Genomic DNA, 24,625 nt, shown 5'->3' on the forward strand with positions numbered 1-24,625 from the left:
CAATAACAATTCATTACTATGCAGCATTGTTATTGTACATACAATAACATTATTATACCGAAGAAATTGGAGTAGATAGGTACCACTGTCTTTTGGGATTTTTCTCGATATTTGGTTGTGCACCAAACAAAAGCATGGAGTTTGACATGTTTTGTATTGTTGGAGGGAAACGTACGCTGAAACACTCGGAGAAAAATGCTTGTTAGGAAACAGTCTGAAATTGGTTGAAGGTTAGTTTTTTTCGGGAATGGCGTAACAAGTGCTATTTGAGGATAGTCAAAATAAGAGGAGGTGGAAATGTGGAAATCATAAATTTTAAATTATGTTGTAAATGTACCTAAACTGACATTATTTCTATTGTAAAATTCCTGCAAGCGAGAAAATATGATTGCAGTGTTTTATAAAAATTGTTCTCTCTCTTTGTTTTTGTTTGAATAAGATCCTACTAATAACACATTGGCGCAGCCGGTAGGAACAAATCAAACGTGAAAATAGTGTTGACTGAAAGCACTCTTTGCAAAAATGAAAAAATCTAAATAAAATCTTCTATGAAAATCTACATTAAAAAAATAATTATCGTTTAAATAAATAGAGAAAAATAATATAAAGCAATTTCTGTCTACCACGCTATCGCTAACTATACAATAAAATCAATTAATTAAAATCATTTTATCAAAAGCAGCATCTCCAGATTGTTTAGGTCTGGCGCCATGAGAATGGTACAGATTTTTCTGTCGGGAAATCAACACAGCAAATGTCATTTCCACCAGGAGAAATAAAGCTTTGTAATATAAAATATTTTTTTATTGATTCAGAATTGAAACGTTTTTAGCAGGATTAATACTGCGCCTTACCTCAACGCAGGTGCTAAAAGCGTCACGGATTATGAAGATCAATGAAGTATGGATAATCGTTCAATATGACTTTTATTAACGATGAATGAATGATGTTCCAAAATCCGCCGCAATCGTGTCTGGGGTCGTTTAGATGTTGCCAACAGGTGGAAGTTGCCAGACTAAAAATTATTTACGCGATTAGTTCGCTTCATGAATGCTTGAAATGGCTTCAACCGTGTTTGGTGACCAGATCTGAATAGCCAGGTTCTTTCCGACTTTCCTCTTTTTCATCTCCTTCCCTTCCCCACTACCCTACAGCCTCACAACATATCCCAATTGGGGATGCCATAGTCTCACTGGATCCAGACAGTTGGGAGCAGTTAGGACTCTTGTGCGGTATTTGAATAAAAAAAAAACACTTATTTAAGTCTCTATATTTTTATTTATAGACTTTCCAGGGCTACGAATAAGCTGTTATTTTTGCAAATCTCCTACTACAGTAAGTGGATTATGAAGCGTTATTTTTGCACATTTTCTAACAGCATGTATCAGGAGTACAGAATAATGATAATATGTACGTTACGTATTGAAAATTAATAAACTTGTAACATGGACAAAGAGCAAATAATAATGTTTGGTGCTGTGATCATCTGAACCGGCAAACCAGTTCAGAGTCCAATAAGCGGTAGCAATATGGCCGAATTGCATGTGAATTTGGATGGTAATTTTATCATCGGCACAACGGCACATAATCTGTAGCACCCACAAATTGTGGATTTTAATGTGGCTGGAGTATGTTGGAAGTAGGAGAAGAAACGAAGGTAAAAATTAGAGCAGTTACCTGTATATTCCAATGTGGTTGTTATAAAAAATATATTCTCCTAGTATGGCCCTGATGTAAAACCACTATCCACAATCGAAACGTTGCTTGAAATGCATTTAGCCGTGTTTTGTGACCAGATTTGAAGAGCTAGATACTTTTTCACCTTCCTCTTCTCCTTCCACTACATTCAGCCAAAACAACACGAAGAAAACTTACCGTTAAGAAATACTGTTAATTTATTAAAAATCTGGTCAAATTATTCGTTTTCCTGATTAAATGGGATTGCAGGCCATTAACGAATGAATTGAAAGAGTTCCTAATAATGTATGTGTCAAAAGCGAATGTTTTATGATGACGGCGAAACACGTGTTCATACAAATACTGATATTGTCGTATTTCGCCATGATATTTATTAGGAAAAGAACACGTGTTCTCGATATATTCTGAATAACTAATATTTTATCATCAGGAATGTTAGCATGCTGTCACTTTTTTTAACAGGATCTTTTTTCTCCGTGTATATGCCCCAGTGTGTGTGACGTAGTCTTACTTGCTCCAGAAGGTTGGGATCAATTAAGACTTCGTGCGGTATTCACATAAACAAAATAATATTCATCATCTTAAAGAAATTTACATGTCACCTTAAGATATTTTTTGGTAATAAGTTGAGTACCTAACAGATTGATTAATTGGCCGCCAAATGTTACAAGTACCTACCGCACAGCTCGTTATAATAATTGAGTGAATCAGACACCATCTCGTATTTTTACCTGCTGCAGACTGGCTATAAAAATACTAGGAACTCTTACGAAAATCTCTCACCGGTTCCACATTCATACGTCAGTCAAACGTATAACGCTGCCAATCAGATGCCATTATTTTGCCAAAAGGTGTCGTACCTAGACCTGACTTACAGTTATGAGCTATGTTAGGAATTTATCGACACACATTCTAAAGGAGACTGTGTTTGGTTGAGACAAAGGGCAAGTGTACACGCATCTTTAGAATATTATTAGTTCACAATCTGATTGTCCGTACTTATGTTAGAATCTTTTTCGGTACGTGACTCGCAAAATAAAACTAAGTTTTGCGTGTCGACATGGTAACGATTGCATTATGCGTGTCTCTCTTAAACTAACCTAACCTAACCTATATCCAATAACTTTTCATTAGAGCAAGTGTGGGAATCGGTTGATTGGTGGCAATAAAAATATATATTTTTTAAATTTTTTATTTTATTTTATATATAAATTACAAACAATACAAAACAAAATGAACCTTTGTCTGTCCAACTGGGAAGGATTCTCGTTTCAGGACAGCCAAATTGTGTATTTAGTACACAATATTCTTACAATGGAATGGCGATGCTGTCAAAAGAAATTTTGAGAACATTGTTGATTGCATTCTAAGTAACAGGATGGTTTCTTTATCCTTGAAAGAATCGCAAAGATGTAATTTATTACCAGGGTCAATTTGGATAACATTAGTAATTGCATTCAGAACAGATGAATGGTTTCTTTCGAGACATCACAAGTCTGAGATTCTTTCCAGGGCATTTTGAAGAACATTTACAATTGTATCGTTAGAATTTCCACGTTTATAAATCAGTATAAGACATATGAATCCGAGTAGTCTGATTTAAATTTTTCTATGTATACACATTTAATTGGATTTATTTAGCGTTTATTAGAAAAAAAGATAATTTATTTAATTATACTATTTTCAATTTATCTTTCAATATGACGTAGTTTTTCTCCATTTTATCAATAACAAACATTTTACATATTTTTGTAAAAAATATTACTATTGGAAACTTTACTGGTTTATGCACCCAAGTAATCACTCACTTTGCGTATACAACAACTGTATGTTTTACACGAATAAAAAAAGTTTTTCCTGCATTACCCTATATTTTAAACAGACTCACCAAAATTACAATAGTCTTTATTTGGGGGACAATACTTTATAAACATGTGGTCAATAATATAGAAATATTTTTAAAATTGATGCAAGTGACCCCGTTTTCCCCTTCTTGTATTTGGTTAGTTGTAACTTACTACGCCCACATTAATGAATGACGTCAAACTATTCATTGAATGATTAATTATTTTTCCGTGTTCAAGAAATAATTACAATAGCAGCAGTGCCAGAAGAATAAAATCAGATAGGTACCTACTTAACACTTACGCTTTCATCTTCAAGATGATTTTCAAGCAAGAATAGCACACAACTAATTTATCTATGTATTGCTTAGTTAATCATTCTAAGATTTAAAAAAAAACATATCAATACACAGTCTTTACAATTCAATGGTAGAAGATTGCACTCTTAGCAAGTTATAAAGGTTGAGGTTAAGATTAAGGCTAAATAAAGAGTATTAAAAAACAGCTGAAGTTATGTAGCGTGATATTCTTGTATATATAATACGTACTACTATTATGAAACTGTTTATGTGTGTGTGTGCAGTTTTGCGTTTGCAGTGTGCAGTGGGCCATTCTCAGTGAACACTGTGATGTGTGTACTGTAGTATAAAGTTTACAGTAAGTTGAGTTTGTACGTCACAGTAAATACATACAAAAAGTTGACACACCTACACGCACATATAATATTATAATACTTGTGATATTAACAGAGTATTCAAAGCACATACTCGTATCTTGTTGATGAAAATATATAACGAGTTTTGTGAAAAAGGTTTATTAATTTGTATATTGGCATAATCCGGGCAAACATTAATTTCATGGTAAAAACACCTTGGTGACACAAAATTACAATTGAATTTACTGCAATAACATCGTCCATACCTATTAATAAAATGAAAAGGTGCAAATCACAGAGCAGATATTTATTTTTTTATACTTACTTTAGTTAATGCTATTTTTGGAAGGTACTGTAATTGGAGTATTGTTAAGGAGATGAATGGGTCTACTACCTATAGGAGAGACGCCTATTATAGGAGGAAGGATAAGCTGGCCGATCAATATACATCGTATATCATAAGAAGAAGTCGTAAAAACGATCCGTTCCTAGGCAATTGAATGTCAACCATGCACGAGTGTTAGGCACGCCTTTGCTCCTCTCTCGATGTTTATTGTTGTTTAAGGGTTTAATATTGTCAGTATTCCAATGCGTATGTTAACTATCAGCTTGGTCCAGGTGTTGTAGTATTGATTGTCTTTAAAAAATTGCTCTGTAGAGCTGATGATACCTACCTGTGGATGATACCTAAATTTATAATACGTAGATTCATTCATTTCATCACGGTCAAAATTTATTCCACTTTTTAAGAATTTGATAATTTTAAACTGTTTATTTAAAGAACTCATCTAAATTAAACTTTAACCCTCAGGCCTCTGGCACATTGACCGTTATATTTCTTAAAGATGCTGTCAGAAAGTCTGAGGTTTTTTTTTTGCATTTCCGCTAACTATATATCCGAAAACTAAAAACTGTTTTTCAAAGGTGAAATGATACGCTTTCAAATTTTAGATATAAAAATAAACGAGACTTTTTGAAATATTAAATTTTTTTAATCAAACATAAATGGTTTGCCTTACGTTTTTTTTTTGTCTAAACACTGAACTACATAAATGTATTATAACCTCGCTTTATTGTCGTTTTGAATTTTATTTTATTGTTGTTTTTCCAGCACAAAACACGATCACAAAATCAAATACATTTATCGTCATCTACTTACACCACCAAATTTGGAATTAACTCCTTACAATACATTGCACATAAACAATATAACGCATTACCTAGTAATTTAAAACTTCCGGCAACGAACAAAAAACATTGGCAAAAGCTCTTAAAAGCTATTTCCTTAGCAGTTTCATTAATGACTAACACAATTTTTCTCTGGAACTCCATAATAACATCTGCGTTTATTTATTTTATTGTATTTATTTTAATGTATTTTATTTATTTGTATTGTCCTTAATCTAATGTTGTCTTTCCCGAAATGAGTTTTATAAACTCACTGGGAATAATACATTATTACTTTGTTATCATTTTGTAATGTATTATCTTGTAATAATTTTTTTTTTTTTTAAATCCTTATAAATGTTAAATAATCAGAATCAAGCGTTATGCCCCACCGGTGCGGAGGGGGGGGGGGGGGGAGAATAATAAAATAATAAAAGTTCAATAAGCTTGTCGGTAGGAGATTATAAATATATTGATTGAGTTAGCTACTACAAGTAGTTTTATAGTAGCTAACTCAATCAATATTTTATAATTTCCTCCCGACAAGCTTCTTGAACTTGAAGTAGCCTCGAACGTGATTTTTTATGTTATTGTGCTAGCGCAGACCCGTGAAAAATCACAGGAAAATCTTGATTCTTCACAAATCAGTTCCAATTTTGGAAAACGGCAATAAAAATAGTTTTCTGTTAAAATATTATATTTTAGGTAGGTACGAGTACTTAATCGCTTATCTGAATTCTTCACACGTTCAGTTCCAATTTTGAAAATGACACTTAAATTCAGAGCAAATCTGAGTTGATCGAACTAGAGTTGCACAAAAGACATTATGATTGTAAAATTTTATGAAAAAAATTCTTTGTGTTCATATTTCATAAAGGATATACGGCAAAAATAAGCAGAACGTCGTCAAAAATTATATCCAACGTTTATGAAGCGACGATGCTCTTATCCTGTAATAAATGTAAATAATTATCTACAACGTTCCTCGAAATGCAACTAACGCCACCATAATTGCTGCAAACTCTGGAGGTGCCCAGTTTCATTGCCCCCCACTGTATATTGTTCTCGAAAACTGTTTTAGATTATTTTGTAAGTATGCAGTTGCAAATAAAAAATATATGGATGTATTTATAACCGTAATACTAAGCGCTCTTTAAAACATTTACAGTTTAAGTAACAGCAGTTCTACAGACGTAATGATTATACTTGTTATTGGTTCATATAAAATGTAAGCAGTGACCTCATATATAATTTAAATAAAACCTATTTAATTATTCGTCTTCTCGGGAATATATGCGATATTATGTATGCTATTATGTGAAAATAAAGTGTGTTTGAATTGGCAATGCGATCAGATTGTCAGGTGAGTGAGGAATCTATTTCTACCAAGAAATCATAAACCATTAATCAACTACTAACATGAATAGGAAACATTGTTTGTATTAGGCAACATAATTATTCTATGAATAATATAAAGTGAGAGAATCTATAACCTTCGGTATACAGGGTTTTCTTCTATGTAGGTGAACGTATCAGGAATATACAGGGTTTTCCAATAAGAGGTGTTATTTTGAATAGCCCGCTATTTCGGTAGATGTTACTCTTGAAGCTGTCATTATTTGACATTTGACAAGTAGAAACTACGTTATTAATAAAAATGGAACAATACACGCTTCAAAAACGTATTGAAATTATTAAAATTCACTTGAGTGAATCTAATGCAAATCATCTTGAGTGATGAGCCCCATTTCCACCTCGGTGGCTTCGTCAAAAAGCAAAATTGTCGCATCTGGAGTTCGGAAAACCCAAGATTTATTGTTGAAAAGCCTTTTTTTCTTCAACGTGTGACTGTTTGGTGCGGTTTATGGTCCGGCAGAGTCATGGACCTTACTTTTTTGAAAATGAGGCTGGAGCAACAGTTACGGTGAATGAATTGCGCTATCGAGAGATGATTGATGATTTTTATGGCCGAAATTGGATGATATTGATCTGGACAGCGTTTACTTTCAACAAGACGGCGCTACGTGCCACACAAGCAACGAAACCATTGATCTTTTACGATTGAATATCAAAATAACACCTCTTATTCGAAAACCCTGTACGATATTTTACATATTATATTTTTTATAGATTTACAGCTGGGAAGTTATGTCTACACCCGGTTGGGCAGCGTTGTGAGGCAGGTGAAGGTAGGGGCAGTAGGAAGGGATTTATTAATGGAAGTCTTGAAGAGGCTCGTGTTCCGCTCGTGTACGTCGAGGTTTACTCACGTGCATCGGTGCACCTGGGATCAATGTTGCTAGATCCTAAGAGCAAGGTCCATTAAAATACCCGTAGAATAGACTCATAATTCCCACATTGCGTGTGTGCATTAGAGAGGCAATTGGTCTGTTAATAATGGATTGTCAATCAGACGGAAACAAGTAAATTTATGAAGTATTGTAGGGCTCCAGCCCAGAGGTGGCCGCCATATTCCATTATTGGGCGTAATTGAGAGTATAGGATTAGCAGTTGGTCACTATTGATATAGCCCTATACAATACATCATTTTCTTTCTTTATTCTATTTTATAAAACTTACACTGATTGATTACATTTTTTGGTACGAATGCAGTTCTACTGCAATTTTTCCGGGCTGCAGTTTGGATAGTAAATATTGTCCCCTTAATAGATTTTGCCTGAACATCCGAACTCCGATGGGAGCGAGTACCACTAGATTACAATATAACAATTTAAACAATCTCAAAATATTTTTTTATAGATATGTAGGACATGTAGGTACCTACTGCCTATCTGTAAATGAGGTCTCTTTTTAGAATTAACTATCTATATAGGTTTTCGTAGAAAGCAATCAATTTAGGGTTTGAAATTTGAAACAAACAATTTGTTTTTTTAACCACTGATTTATTTTACCTTAAAGGAGGGCAAAGTTAAAAAGGACAAAAAAGGACAAAAACACTACAGATTCCAGGCTATAAAACTATTCAATTCACTTCCAACACAATATAAAACATCTAATCTTACAGAATACAAAAAACACATATGGAACAAGCTACAATCCTGTTAATATTTAATTTTTTATATTTCACTTTTTTGGAATAACTATGGAAAAACTACTGTTATAACTATGGAAAAATCGATTTTATATTTTAATTTTAAATGTTTCTCTGTGTAACCAACTCCACTGTATTGTTTTAGAATTATATAACTTTACAATTGAAAAAGTCCTCCACAACACAGGTGAACTCCTAGCGTGGAGGACAATATACTATACCATTGTTTAACAAATATATTAAAGAATAAAAAAAAAAAAAAAAAAAAAAAAAAAAAAAAAAGTGAAAGGGAGAGGAAAAAGTGTAAAGTTCACATAAAAAAAATAGAATCTCCGCTATTTACGGCAGGGTACTAGTCTAAGGACGGGTTGTTTCGGAGAATTTGAACAATTCATCAAATTTCAACGTTCATTTTCGGGTTCTTTGAAAGTCCTATTCAAGTTCTGTTATTATATCATTGTAGGCTAGTTGCTTCACAAAACTGAAATAAAAACAGAACTTGAAAATATCTTTCACAGAACTTGAAAATGAACATTGAAATTTTATGAATTGTTCAAATTCTCCGAAACAACCCGTCCTAAGTCTTCCTTGTGCCCCTGAAGAAATTTTGTACAGCTGTGCGTGTGCGTTGAGTAATTTGTGCAGATTCCTTGCGAAAACATTTTAACTTCAATGGTTGATTTTTCATTGAAAGGTAAATATTTAGTTATTTGCTATTTATTAATGTATTGCGTACAAGTATTGTTCAATGTTATATTAATATGTCTGTGATCTAGTGATTTGATTTTTCGATATACATTTTTTTTTGTTTCACACCACTCGGGCAAAGTGAAAAGTTGCATAACAGGGCAAAGTGGTAACCTTGAAAAGGAAGGTGAGAAAAAGCTTTCTCGAAGGGAAACTGTGAAAGTAAAAATTAATTTTCAACGTCAGCCCGGTATAACAAAACAACAAATTTTGACACTTTGCATGTTTTGCAACGATGTTTACAGTGATCCTCCAAGTGAAGAACGAATTCATTTCAATGTTTATCAAGAATGGGGACATGAACTGTGCGAGGATATTGACAATAATGGATAATTTGACCTGCGTCAATTGCCAATCCCATTAGAGAAATCATGCTATAGTGTTCTGTATTAACCTTTAAAAACAAGGTAAGTTTTCAAAACTGGGTACGTAATATTGAAACTATTCTTTTTTGCAATTGTCTTTAAATATGAAAAAAATGCAAGTTCCTTATTTTAATAAACTCCAAAAAACTAACCTATTCTTACTTAGTCTGTACACTTTCTCCTACATAAGACATATGACTACACTATGTATATTTGTTTAAATAAAAATTTTACCTCGATGGAGTTTAAGCCAAGCGAAATTGGTTGATGAATAAATTTAAATAAATTAGTGATTATAAACAAATTGTTTGTTTTATTAAAAATTTTACTCTCTAGTTACACGGAGAAAAATGAATACCTATGATTTAACAAAATACTGTTAAAAATGTGACTGCATGCCCATTTTCTAATAAAATATTAGTAATTCAGAATATAACTGAACCTAGATCCTAATCCCACTCTAGTACACGTGTTCACGCAAATTGTCGCCTTGTCCTAATAAATACAATGGACTAAATGCGAAAACACAACATTTTTAAGAATACGTGTTCCGACTTCCCCGTAACATATTTGTGCTTTACTAATGGTTTGTTATGAAACCTGTCAATTCATTCGTTAAAGACTGGCAGTCCCGTTTTTGGTAGGAAAACGAATAAAAAACGAATTTACTAGATTTTTAATAAATTCACTATATTTTATATCAGTAAGTTTTCTACGAGTGGGCCGATTATGAGGATGAACCTCTCTCCTTCCATTTGTCAAGTAGGCCGATTGCCCTTCAAATCTATCTTCTGGATTGAGAAGTAATTTTATTAGCCTCTCTTCTTCCATTTCTCACGTCGGTCGATTGCCATTCAAACCTTTCTTCTGGAGTGAGAGGTAATTGGATGAGCCTCTCTCCTTCCCTTTCTCACGTCGGCCGATTGCCACTCAAACCTATCTTCTGGAGTGAGAGGTAATCGGATGAGCCTCTCTCCTTCCCTTTCTCACGTCAGCCGATTGCCACTCAAACCTATCTTCTGGAGCGAGAGGTAATCGGATGAGCCTCTCTCCTTCCATTTCTCACGTCGGCCGATTGCCACTCAAACCTATCTTCTGAAGTGTGAGGTAATCGGATGAGCCTCTCTTCTTCCATTTTTCACGTCGGCCGATTGCCACTCAAACTTATCTTCTGGAGTAAGAGGTAATCGGATGAGCCTCTCGTCTTCCATTTCTCATGTCGGCCGATTGCGGCTCAAACCTATCTTCTGAATATGAACATCCCGCAAAAAAGCGAAATACCTTTGCACGATGACACATGAAAAGACACAATTTATACACATTTTTCCGATTTAATTCCGCTATTTTTATTGCAGCAAATCAGTGTTTTAATATCTGCCCTAATCCACGAATGTTATTTCGAATTCTATCACTTTGTATGGATTAACAGTCCCGTTGGAAATATTTATTCGATATGCAGCGATTATTCATTTCAATATCACGGCACAAAAGTAAATTGCACCGTTATTTGACCGAACAACGAATTAGGAATGTGCGAACGGTTTTGGCGAAAATTAATTGCATTGAATATTGCAATGTAATTAAATACACCTGAAACCAATAGATGCCTTTGCCCTGCATTTCTAAATAATTGCACAATTTTGAATGCAAATTGAACAGATAAAACGCAATATCAACCCCTAAAATATAGCAATTAAAAAACATTGCAGTGGAACTTCAAAAATGCCCACAATTTTTACGGTCAGCACTCAAAAATATACACTTTGTAGTCTGCTAACATAAGAGTTATGTAGGTACTGCAAATGATTTATTTATCTGTAAATTCTATCGGGACGCTAGAAAAATGCATGAAGTTTCTAGTAAAGTAGGTTTTTATACCGTAAACTTTTCGGTACTAAGTGAAATACCTACATACCTACAGGAATTTTAGGTAAAAAAATTACAGTTTGAGGATTTTCGTTGTCAAACTTATAAGTTTTCCTCACTACCCGTACATAATTTACAGATAGATAATTTGTAGTTAGTTTTTTTACGTTAGCAGACTAAATAGAGAACTTAGGGTAGAAATGTTAAGCACACTGGTCTTTGGATACGAAGATTTTGTGTTCTTTACATAACCTCAACCAAAAATTTAATATATATATATTAATATATTTAATTTATTGTTTCTTTTCATGAAGGTAATATTAAATTATCAACTAATGTATTGAAGAGTAATTTTAATAAAAAGAACAGAAAAAATGCTCTCAATATAGTTAGAATAATAAATAAAGAGGAATAATAATATTTTGTTACAAGATGTTAAGCGAAGAACTTGAATGTGTGAGTAGCGCTGTGATGCTTGCAAGTGCCACCACGTACTCTGTCGGAAAGTTACTGGTTTGATTCGTAAATGATAAATGCTTTTTATTGGTCAGCGCCCAAAAAAACTTGCTCATGTCAAGGTATTTTTTTGACTTAGTACAAGGGCACTAAGGCCGGCGAGTTCTGTTGTTAATATGTGGACAAGTCTAAATAAAAGTACGGCGCCTGATAATGCTCCGTACGGAGCGACCTGTCTTAATAGTTACAGCCTACATTGTTTAAATCAAACACGTTAGATCTATCATCGGAAATATTTCCTTGAAATAAAATATAAAGGGGCATTGCTCTATCATTTTTTTTCCGTGCACACACACTGCACAATGTGCATTGTGCACTTATCTGCAATATGCAGGCACCTGCAAACTATGCAATTAGTTCCATAGTTAGATTATTTATGAAGATTACCTGCGGTCAGTAGTCACACTTGATGCTTCTATTAATTATTCGTAATTGCTCATTTCTCCTGTGCTTCTGTCGGCTTTATGTAATCTATCTTCAATCTGGGAAATTCTAAACAATCTTATCTAGTTACAATATAATAGTAATCCCGGAAGAGATAGCAAAACATTATTTGTTTTCAATTAGTGATTAAATTTATCACGTTTCATTGTTTATAATAAATGTTTTTTTACCAAAATCGATAAGTGATTGATTTCACTGCAATTTATGAACGACTCTTCGCGCGTCGTTAAACAAAAAGTTTCACAAATTGAACTAAAAAAACTTTAACGCGTGGATAGTCGCAAAACCTTCGATTACAATTGTTGTTTTTCCTTATTTATAAGCGGTAAATTAGCCTTTATTGCTTTAATTATATACGTTGTTATAGAGATATTATACCCAATAATGTTTTTGCACTAAAAAAAGTGTCCGAGAATAGTCGATTTCATATTTGAAATTTTTTACTGCAGATATTTACATATCTATGCAAATGTAGGTAAAAACCAGAATAAAAAATATTTCTAATATTTTACCTTCTATTTTCATTATAGACAACTATAGAACGGCGAAATTCAACTGCCCGGAGCATATGAAACTATGGCATCCCTACGGCAATTAGCGTATGTTGTGAAGTTGAAGGGAGTAGGTAGGGGAAGAATATGTGGCTTCTAAATTATTCCTGCCGACCGCGACGCCTGAATAATCTAGAAGCTCAAGAAATATTTTTTTTATTAAATGAACAATTAGATTTATCGAATAGCCTAATTTTAAACATGTTCCCCTTCCCATCCCTACACCCACTCTTACCCCCTGTCTTTTATATACCTCCCCTTCACCCCCTCGCCACTCCGACCCAAAGCTATTGTTCACTCTCCCTCTTCTATGTTTCCTGCTGACTGTAATTGTGTACTTATTATTGTGTGTTTTTTTATTAAACCCCGAGGAAGTTTTATACTCAATAAAGTTATTTTAATAAAATTATAATGATAATTTATAGAAATTAAATAGATATATTTTTGAAACTAGTAGTTACTTTTTTGAAACGACACACATTTCACGAAACTGCTGATATATTATTGATTCATATATCACACTTTGCACTTTTTACATGGTCTGAACCAGACTCAGTTCCAGTAATGGCAATCAATAACTTGTTTGCCACAGTTAAATATTTTCAGTCCAAGATAAAAAATCTACAACATGTGCGAGTGACGAAATAAATGTTACGTGTATTGCGATTGGCTTGACAAAATGCAGGACATGATTTAAGCGTTTATAGAGACAGATACGCCAACGAAACATGATGTAAATCGAAAATTATTTATAGTTGAAATACGTTGCTAATTAGTCGCTTGAATGACCCGAACATAACTTGATTTTGCAAATAGTGTGATTTTTAAAATGATAGGAAATCGTGGCTGTTACTACCGAATACATAAAATGTCATTATCGATAGTGCATAATGACAAATATATTGCAACCTTTTAAGTGGCAGTTACAGAAGACTAACTATTATCTAATGATTGTTTTTTAAACTGCGGTTTAAATCTGACTACAGATATTAGTAACATAACTAACATAGGTGTACTTAGCAAAGGGCACTGAAGTGAAGTTGGTTCAACAATTTTCGAAAGTAAAAATGCAGTTTAAAAATATAACTAGCACTTCAAAAATCTCTCTGGGCTTTTGTATTATTCGAATTATTAAGAAATTTAAATTAATTTCAAACTTCTCCGTCGCAAATAATAAAAATATTTCTCCATTACCAAGTTAACTCTAATAGTAAATACTACGAACGCCGATAATTTTTAATTATTTTAAATTTTAATAGTTAACTTTATTCACTTCAATCATTACTGCCTGTTCCTAGATAGCGCCAATGTAATTTTTTAAATCAAATACACTTTTGCAATTTATGCTTTAAAATATTAATAATTGTTTTTTTTTCGTCTGTGCTCACAGTACATGAAAATAAATAAATAGTTTTGTCTGTATAAAAACTCGATTCTCTCAAGAAAGGCATACAAATACAATATTGGATTGAATCGCCCAATAAATTAAATTAGCGTCATCTATGAAAAAAAAACAGATTGCCAATTATTTTAAGTATACCCTTAAAAATAGGCAATCAATTTTTATTTAAAGATGCCATAAACCTTAAATTTAAAGTTAATGTCTTTTTATTAAGCATTACATGCTGTGAAAACGCCAGTGATTTTAATATATAAATTAGCAATAAAGGCTGTTGCGGCGTGAATGGACTGTAATTTGCGGTATTTTGTGATATTGTTTGATCGACTTACCAATATCTCCAAGCTGTCGGCACCTTTCCACTCTGCACTGCGGTAATCACCGGTGGGGGTAATTGTTAGTATTGGAGGAGGTCAAGGAAAAGGAATAGTGATATTAGAATTGCGAAATGGTTCAATGCGTTATAGATTGCTATTTTTATGCACTATTTCACGGCGATATTTTGCAGTATGACATTTGCCATTTACAGCGCGGCGCGGTGGTTTTAATAACTCAATATAGGTTATGCGGAAAGCGGTTGCACTTGCGGCGCGGTTACTTAAACAACTGACTTGATGTAGGTAAACGCGCGGAACGCGGGCGGGAAACAACTCGAACCAAATACTATGCAACAATAACTGGCCCGAGCATGCCCCCCGCCTTGACCAATGGTCAAAGTAACTAATACAACAAAGAAAAAAAATGAAAAACAAAAACACGTTATGAAAGGATTCAATAAACAATACTGAACCCGCGGTAGAACTAAATTCTAAATTAACTAAATCTAAGATAACGTTAAAGTTATTGTGTAGGCAGGGGACAGAGTTTAACGACTGCCCTGCGATATGTTCCGGAGTTAGTCTTAACGTCCGCAACGCGGATCACCCCATCTACGCCGGGGTGGACGTTTACCACTACGCCAATAGGCCATTGTAGTGGTGCGATATTGTCACTCTTAATTATTACCACGGTGCCTTTCGTTATTGGATTCGAATTTGTATTCCATTTCTGACGCGATTGCAGCGTGTTCAGATACTCCATTCGCCATCGATTCCAGAAAGTCTGGACGAGACGATCGACAAGATGTTTTCGTTGCAGCAAATTTACTGGCGCATCTGACAAATCAGCAGCGGGTAAAGATTGTAATGGAGTGAGCGTTAAAAAATGCGCGGGTGTCAAAGGCAATGGAGCCGAAACATCGGTAACGCTGAGCACTGATAATGGGCGTGAATTTAGAATAGCTTCAATCTGATGAAGAACCGTTTGCATCTCTTCGTATGTGAGAAGAGATGTACCCACAACTTTATTTAAGTAACATTTAATGCACTTAATGTTACTCTCCCAGATCCCACCGAAGTGGGGTGTTTGTGGAGGATTCATCTTCCACTCGATACGGTTTTCCAACAAATTTTCTGAGAATTCTTTCTTGTAGTCCGGTGACTCTAAAAGTTCGAATAAAGCCTTCAAATGCGATTTAGCTCCTACGAAATTTGTCCCATTATCAGAATACATTACATTTACAGGCCCTCGACGGGATAGAAAACGTTTGAACGCGTTGAGAAAGACTTCGGTCGAGAGGTCTGAAGCGAGTTAAATGTGAACCGCGCGGGTCACCAGACAGATAAATAAGCAAATGTATGCCTTTTGGCTTCTAACACCCCGACGTCTATGCGGGATTATTTGAAGCGGCCCAGCGTAGTCGACCCCCGTGTGCAGAAAGGCCTTAGCTTCGCGGACGCGGCAAGCGGGTAAATCTCCCATTATTGGGAATTGCGGTTTGGGATTGACTCTAAAGCATGTATTGCACTGATGCACGCGTTTCCGAATCAAATTGCGCGAAGAAAGTATCCAAAACCTTTGCCTCAACAGAGACATAAGTAAGGTGGGTCCCGTATGCAAGTTCTTAGTGTGGTAATAATCTACTATTAAATCAACTATATGATCATGAGCGGGTAATAAAATAGGATGACGACTATCAAATTCGAGTTCGGCGTTTCTCAATCTGCCTCCTACTCTTAGGAGACCGTCCTGAATAAATGGATTTAATTGAGCAAGAACTTGCCGTACTTTCTTGCCATCGTTCACTGACTTCATATCATCGGAAAAATGTACTTGCTGAACTGCCTTTATAATAGCGGTTTTTGCAATGTCAATATGGCTTAACTCAAATTTACGCGGCAATTTCCTAATGAAGCGAAACACGTAAATGACAATTCGAATCAATTTCGACCACGAATGAATGCGAGAAGCCAATGTGCATAATAAAGGTGACACGATTGTCTTGAGGCGATTATCGGTTTTAGGTTTCATTTCGGGTGGATCAGCTACACGAGAGCACAAGCCAAAAGTGGTTGGCTGTTCATACTGATTGGGTTTCAATTCCGGTAACTGTTCTGAATTTGCGTGCTTAAATGGTGAAATAGGCCACTCGAAATGCGGCTGGCAAAGCCATTTTGGACCATTCCACCAAATGTCATTTGCTATCAATTGCGATGGTAGCATACCTCTTGACAGGCAGTCGCTAGGGTTATCAGCACCTGCGACATGATAAAAATGACTACTGTTTAAATTTTCGTGTATTTTTGCTACGCGATTGGCAACAAAGGTTTGCCAGCGGTGAGGTGACGAATGAATCCAACTTAAAGTTACAGTCGAATCAGAAAAGGCAAATGTTGAATGAATAGTAAACCTAGCGGAGTAATTATCAATTACCTTTTTTAACAGGTGCGATAACAATAATGCAGCGCATAATTCTAGGCGTGCTAAGGAGACGATTTTTAGCGGTGCTACCTTTGATTTTGCGCAAACTAATTGAACCTTAATTCGGTTATCAGGAGTGGTCACATGAGCGTATACCACTCCTCCATATGCCTTTTCGCTTGCATCCGCAAATCCAACAAGTATTAACGTGCATCCTTCAGTGACTCCTATATGACGTGGAATACGAATCGACGATATTGACGGCAATTCCACGTTGAACTGCTGCCACTGTTGTGATATCCTTGCGGGTGGGATTTCGTCCCAATCGATTTTCAAATTCCACAGCTCCTTTATTAGAAGTTTGGCTTGTACAATTATAGGTGCTACCAGACCCATCACGTCAAAGAGTCTAGCGACAGATGATAAAATATTGCGTTTCGTACAAGTTCGATTGTCTGGAGTAACTTCAAATGCGAAAATGTCATCCGAAGGATGCCATCGTAGCCCAAGGATTTTTAGCGATGCATCATTATCGAAAGTTACACTTTGCGACAGGCGAAGTTCCAATGGAACGTTTTCTAAAACTGTGCTGGAATTGGATGCCCACTTAGCGAGTTGAAAACCTCCTGACTGGAAGAGCTCAATCAACTCTTCAGCCGCGCGGATAGCTTCTTGCTCATTTAAAGCAGAGCTAGCGATGTCGTCTACATAAACATCTCTATTAATAATATCCCTTGCAAGAGGGAAGCGAGCGCCTTCATCTAACATTAATTGTTTGATTGCTCGAAGGGCTAAGAACGGACTACATTTAAGACCGAATGTTACGCGATTGTATTGGTAAGCCTGAAGCGGCTTTTGCGGATCGAATCTATATAAAATTCGTTGATAACGACGATCTTCTTTGCGAACATTTATACATAAATACATTTGACGAACGTCTGCGGATATTGCGATAGGAAAAAGGCGTAAATTCAGAAGAATGCAAAATAAATCATTCTGTAGGCTTGGTCCCGTGTGTAAAATATCGTTCAAAGATAAACCAGTTTTTGTCTTTGCGCTTGCGTCCAGAACCACTCTCACCTTTGTTGTCAATTTATCTTCACGCCTAACTGCGTGATGCGGGATGTAGTATGCGTTTTCTGACGGTAAGGCTTCCACCTGGGACAGATAACCTTTATGAATATGTTCTCTTATTACTTCATCATAAAGCGGTTTTAGTTCTGGCAGATGATTAAATTTTCTTTCTAGTGAGTAAAACCGATTTTGCGCAGCTTGCAATGAATCACCTAAGTCACAAGGGTTGCTTTTGAATGGCAAAGCCACTTCATAAGAACCGTCCTCGAGGCGAGTTGTGGTGCCTTTAAAAATGTCTTCAGCTTCTTTTTCTTCGAGGCTGTGAACTGGTTCCGAACCAATATCTTCGATTTCCCAGAATTTTTGCATTAAGTTCTCAATTTCGTGCGTAGCGCAGAAAGTGAATGCGGTGTTTGGTTGAGAATTTACTGGGGCGTCACCCATAAAAACATAACCTAATGTGGTTTGAATCGCGACTGGAAAACCGGGGGTGATTATCTTATTTGGTAGCAACAGTTGAGAGAACAGACTGACGCCAATTAGCAAATCGATTGGGCCTGGTATTGCCCAGGTGTCGTCTGCCAGCGGAACATTTATAAATTTATATGACGTCAAGTCCACCTTGCAAGTAGGTAAATGAGCGGTAATTTTTTCTAAAACTAGAGCGGTTATGGAGTATTTGAAGTAGGGATCAATCCTAGATTGAATTGTCAATGTGACACTTCCTCTTATTGATTGCGTTTTGCCACCTAAACCCTGGACTGCGAAGCGCGTTCCTGAACTGACTGCCAGGCCTAATTTTTCACAACATTGTGAAGTTATATAATGCTTTTGTGAGCCTGGGTCTAGAAGACAGCGGACGGTATTCTCTTCACCGTTTCGATCAACAGTGTTAACTTTGGCGGTAGCAAGAACTTCAGTGGTTGCCCCTTGTCGCGTGGTTGCTGACATAGTACATATCGGCGGTTCTGCATCGTTAGGTTGAGTTTCTCCATTGGATGTGGAGGCGTTTGCTTGACTGGGTTTATCAAAATGAAGAAAAGTATGGTGCTTGCCATGACACTTATGACAAGTGCCTTTTGATTTACATTTTGTAGATGTATGTTGCGGGCTCAAGCAATTAAAACACAAAGATTTTTCCTTTGCGAAGGAAAACCTTTCCTTTGGTGATAATTTTAAAAATTGTGTACAAGTGTACAGTTGCGTGTGGTTCTCATTTTGACAATAAAGGCATTTTGATTGCGTACTTGTGTAAGTATGATGTGTGCGGAGTTGAGCTTGTGATGAAAGGCTTTAAATCACAGTGAAAGAAAAAACAGATAAACCATAGCTGCAAGAAAATATGCAAATTATTTATGAAAAACGGACATACTAACGACATCTGGCGGAGAAAGAATTGATCCAGCTTACTTGCAGTAGACTCCTGTAATAGTTGAAATTATATCGAGGTTCTAAGACGAAAGCAGAGAGGTCGTAAAATCGTCTAGGACTAGACAGGGCTTCCCCTTTTCTAGGCCTAAAAATAAACAATGAAGGTTGTCAACCAATAGATCTAAACAAAGAGCTATAAAATTTTTGAGTAACCAATCAGTGAACGAAGGGGGGTGTGTCTACGAAAGACAAAGGATTGAACCTTGGACCCGACATTAAAAAAAGATAATTAATTGCATTTCCGTTCCCACAAAAATTAGAGGTGAACGCACTATGGCATAAACACTGACGTTCAAGGCGACAAACTCTAGGAAATGTTTACAATAACCGAGACATTTAGGTGATGGCGAACCATTGAAATCGAGTGCTTTGAAGATTTTACAAGTTGAAAAACACACACACGAAAATGCAATGGAAAAACTATAAACGTGATAGTATAAAAAAGGACGGGAAAAGCGAAGGAAAATCACTGGCAGAATTTTCAACTGTAGTACAATTAATTATGATAGAAGGAGGGTGTCATGTTCGATAAAAATCGTACTAAAGAGAGGAGTGAGTGTTGGAAACAATGGAAATTAATCGTTATCAATTTAAGATGAAACGGACATATTGGTAAATCAATTTTGAATGAAAAATCTCGAAAAAAAAAATACACTTTTAGAAAAGTGCGGCGATCGAATGGAAGGATAGTACAGGGATTTTGGACTGCCACGAAGGTCCTAGGGACGTGAAAATCGAGTAGCAGAAGAAGACAGTAAAACTAAACATAATATCGATAGATTAGATTCAGGAAAAGTAGACATTTTCATGATTATTAGGTTAGATATATATTAGAGTTACCCAATATTACGGAGGGATCGAAACAAGACAAAAGGTTGGCGGTCTCATGTATATTTTGAAGGGTAAACAATCGAAATCCGAACATGATTTTTATTTACGTTAAGGAAATAAACGATTAGAAAAGCGATTAACTTTAACGTGGACCTTATGGAAGTATTTAGATTAGTCAAAAGAAATTAAAATTAATAGGTTTGAAATTAAACTAAATTTACGAGTCTAGTACCAAAATTTTAAACATAAACAGATGTCAATGCATATGTTTTATGTGAATCCTGGTATGAGAAAGATAGAAAATTGGGCGGAGATTGGGTCAGGCAATAAAAATGACAGATATCCCAGAGTCTAATTAGGTATATCTCCCATGGAAGTGTGGAAAACTATATATTAATTAATAATAGATGAAGTATGAAATTTTCCTGGAGACCACACACGTCGGGAAAAGTGGAGAAAAGATAAAAGAAAGGGTAAAGAATGAAGATAAAGAATAATCCAAGTGGAGAAAAGTGATACAATTCAAATTTATCCGTGAAATAAATAAATACGACTTGGAAAATAATTAATTATAGAGTTATGAGAAATAACATAAGAAAAAAAGAAGAAATTGTGCAAGAAAACGTCGCGGATAAAAGAAAATCCAAGAAGATAAGGAAAAATTCAAATCTGCGGCATTAAGAGAGAAAGTACTGGTGAAAATGGAAAAGCCCATATAAGGGACAATAAAATTGAGTAGAATTTAGACGAATCGAAATTCAAAAATGCGTAGTAAAGATTTCAGCATGGATTTAAACAATTTCGCACGAGATGCATAAAATTGAGATTTATATATATGTTATTGAGGATGGACCTATCGCGAATTGAGAAAAAAAAGGAACACAAAATCATGAGATCTTAACTACATTTTTGTATGAACAGAGGACAAAGGGAGCTTGGGCGATTAACGCAGACTTACCCGATTCGGACCCTATCGACTTAGATTTGTGAGATAAAAACTAACTACCGCCCAGAGCCGGAAAGCAGAACATCTTATGGAAGGACAATCGAGATTGATGGAAGGGGTGTTTGGATTTACGAGTTGATAGGAGATAGAATTAAGCATCAAGAGAAATTCAGATACGTCTTTTGGAACCTGAGAGGGGTATAAAAGATGGAACTCATCAGTCAGGAGGCAGTCGCGCCGAGGGTTTGAAAAGTTGTTACATGGCAGTACTACGTCTATTGGTAAAATTCTAGTGAAATAATCTAAGTGTTAAATTCTGAACAAGTCCCTGGACTTAGCAAGTTTTGTAATAAGTCTTAAATTCAGTTTCTAAATTCTGAAAACCCCACCAGTGAAGTTTTGTTAAATCAGTTTAATTTGGTTAAACAGTGAAAATAAATATACTTTAAACTCAGTGCTTAAAAGTGTTAAGTGAAGTGCAAAAAGTGAATTGTGAATTAATTAAAAATTTAAAAATAATTATTTCATTCAAAGTGAAAACATTCAAATTAAATTTAAGAGTTTGTTATCGTTAATCTAAAGTGAACGTGATCGCGTATTGATATTTAAAAATAGATTATAATTTTGTGTAAAAATAATAATAGTAATAAATATTTACGTCTTAGTTTAAAATAAACACAATCTAGACAGTTCGAAAAGAAATAATAACAAATGCTCAAACCTTTGTTCTAAAATTAACAGTTCGGAAAAGAAATTAATTTTAAGAATCGAGATAATTAAAAGTCTGCGCAATTCGAAAAAATTTTCTTTTAAAAATATATAAAAAGAAGTTTAGAATTAATAAATTGTTCAATTAAAATCCATCGTGCGTATAGCGACAGTGTTAAAAGTGTTTGTCGTTTTAACCGGAATTTTAATCATCAGTCTATCATTTCGAAAAAGAATTTGAAACAGCTATCATTCAAAAGCCTAAACTAGAAAAGTGTTATTAAATCAACGGGTTTTCTGAATTAGGATTTCGTTCGGAAGAAAAATTAAATATCAGCTAATTTATACGATTCAAGCGAGAATAAAATTTTAAATAGGAATAAATAGTCGAAAAGATTTATTTTTTGAAATTAGTTGAAAAATACAATTAATTAGGTAGGATTTCTTCATCAAGGTTGTTGTGTACTACCCGACCGGAAATACCTTGACGTGGGTGAGTTTTCCTTTTATAAATAATTTTCAGGTCCCAGGAGACACAGAAGGGCTGTGAAGTGGAAGTATATCAATTGAATATTAAATTAAAACAACAAAACAAAGAATTATACATTAATATATGTATATTGTATATTTGTATATATATTTATAAATATAAAATAAAATATTGTATATAAAGAATATATATATGAGTAATGTAATTATATATATGTATTTTATTTATTAATCGAAACATCGAAATGGTAGCGATTTTTAATACCTACCCGAGAACATATCTATATTATTGAAAAAGAAAATATGTATTTATTAATATTCCAGACTATGTAGAATCATATATTTTATATTTATTTATTAATATATGTACTCTTTTTAACATATTTTGACAATAGAGATATGTGTACTTAAATATATATTTATATTTATTCTTCATTTAACCTAGTAAATTTACTAAATTCGGAAAATGAAATAAATAGTTTAACTTCAATAAAGGAATTAAAAATATTTAAATTAACTATGCACAATAAACGGTATCATAACTGAATCAGTAAAGAGGCACAAATGACTTCTAAGGAATTTTAAAATAAACAAATCTCACATTTAGGTTAGTGTATCAGGAGATGTTTATATTATTTGTTTACAAAACAAAGGATCACTGGAGAATTGGGTCAACCGCATAGTTTGAAAACGACCTTGGCCATAATTAGTTAGTCACAAAGGATTTTATTAATTACCCGAAACAGCTGGAAGATGCGTGTTCTCAAATACTTATCAATCACAAACGACAATTGAAAAATCACGGGTTAACCAGATTTATATCAAAAAATTACATGAAACATTTGAATACCATTGATTAGATAATCGCACAGTTTTTATTGGTTACCTGAAACAGCTGGAAGCTGCGTGCGCTCAAATACCTATCAATCACAAACGACAATTGAAAAATCACGGGTTAGCCAGATTTATATCGAATAATTATACGAAACATTTGAATTTTATTGATTGGGTGCTCATACAAAACCCCATCAGTTGCCTGAGATATTTGAGGGTCGAGTACTCTCTAATGTGGCAATCAACCACTTGAAACAATTGGAAAATCACGGGATAGGATGAACAAAAATTAATGTTGAACCCTGGAGGTAAAATTTAAAACAAATACAGTTCATCAATAGGAGGCAGTGGTCGCTCCTATAACAAGACCATTAACCAAATCCAATAGAGATGGCGATTCTCTTAAATAAAAACGTCAAAACCAAACAAACAAAAGCTTGGAGTTCGATAGCTCTCCAAAACAAACTATCAAATATGACCTTATTCTACTAGTATTTATTAGTATCACCTTATTAGTACGTATATATTCGGTTACCAGACCTAGAGCTTCGCAGAGTTCTTGGCGCGAGATCCGAGCTCGGGATGCGAGGTAGATAGCCTCGTATTGCGAGTTATAAACCTTTCCCAAACTGTATGTATACATATATTTATTCGTATGTACTGTTTACTGGAGAATGCGGACCTGCATACAGCTTGCATTTTAGGTCTTATAGACCACCCTCGCATTTTCTCTTAAACGTGGAATGAGGATTCACGACCCGTAAGTCCACACCAACCGTGAGTATATGATTGTATATAGGACGAAACCGGTTCGCCCTAAGTAAATTGTAGTCCAAGGAGGGGTCGGAATTTGGGGGTATCGGGACCCGGGGGGAAACTTGAATGCAGTACATGATGACGTGGAAGGCTTCTTGGGACACGATAACTTAGGTATCAATCAAGGAGCCGTGTCAAAGGATTGTGCAAATTTCTAGTCCACTCCCGATCATCTCGTTTACTTGATGGAGGATTGGAGCCAAATTATGCCAGCAAATGGGCTATTCCGAGTTCGTCAAATATGCAATTAACTAATTACATTAACCTACTAAATCAACCTTTACATGTACCTTATAGCAGCAGAATCATAAAGGAGTGGTGCCACACAGACACAAAAGTTCACCAAAATCAAATTTACTAACAATTAACCATTTGAGTTATATTAAATTACCTGTCCAAATAAACATGTATAATATCTTTTATCAGCGTTTAACTACGATTTTGTTAGGGTGC

At 34.8% G+C, this 24,625-nt stretch overlaps 1 protein-coding gene across 2 annotated transcripts in view; it reads left to right on the top strand.

Moving 5' to 3' along the window:
- The window catches only part of LOC149419345 (extracellular serine/threonine protein CG31145), a 303,213-nt gene that overhangs the window by 48,657 nt on the left and 229,931 nt on the right, over positions 1–24,625 (top strand). The gene's annotated exons all lie outside the window — the stretch shown is intronic.

The sequence above is a fragment of the Hesperophylax consimilis genome, chromosome 12 (assembly GCF_061612785.1).
Source record: "Hesperophylax consimilis isolate HC1 chromosome 12, BYU_Hcon_1.0, whole genome shotgun sequence".
NCBI lineage: Eukaryota > Metazoa > Arthropoda > Insecta > Trichoptera > Limnephilidae > Hesperophylax > Hesperophylax consimilis.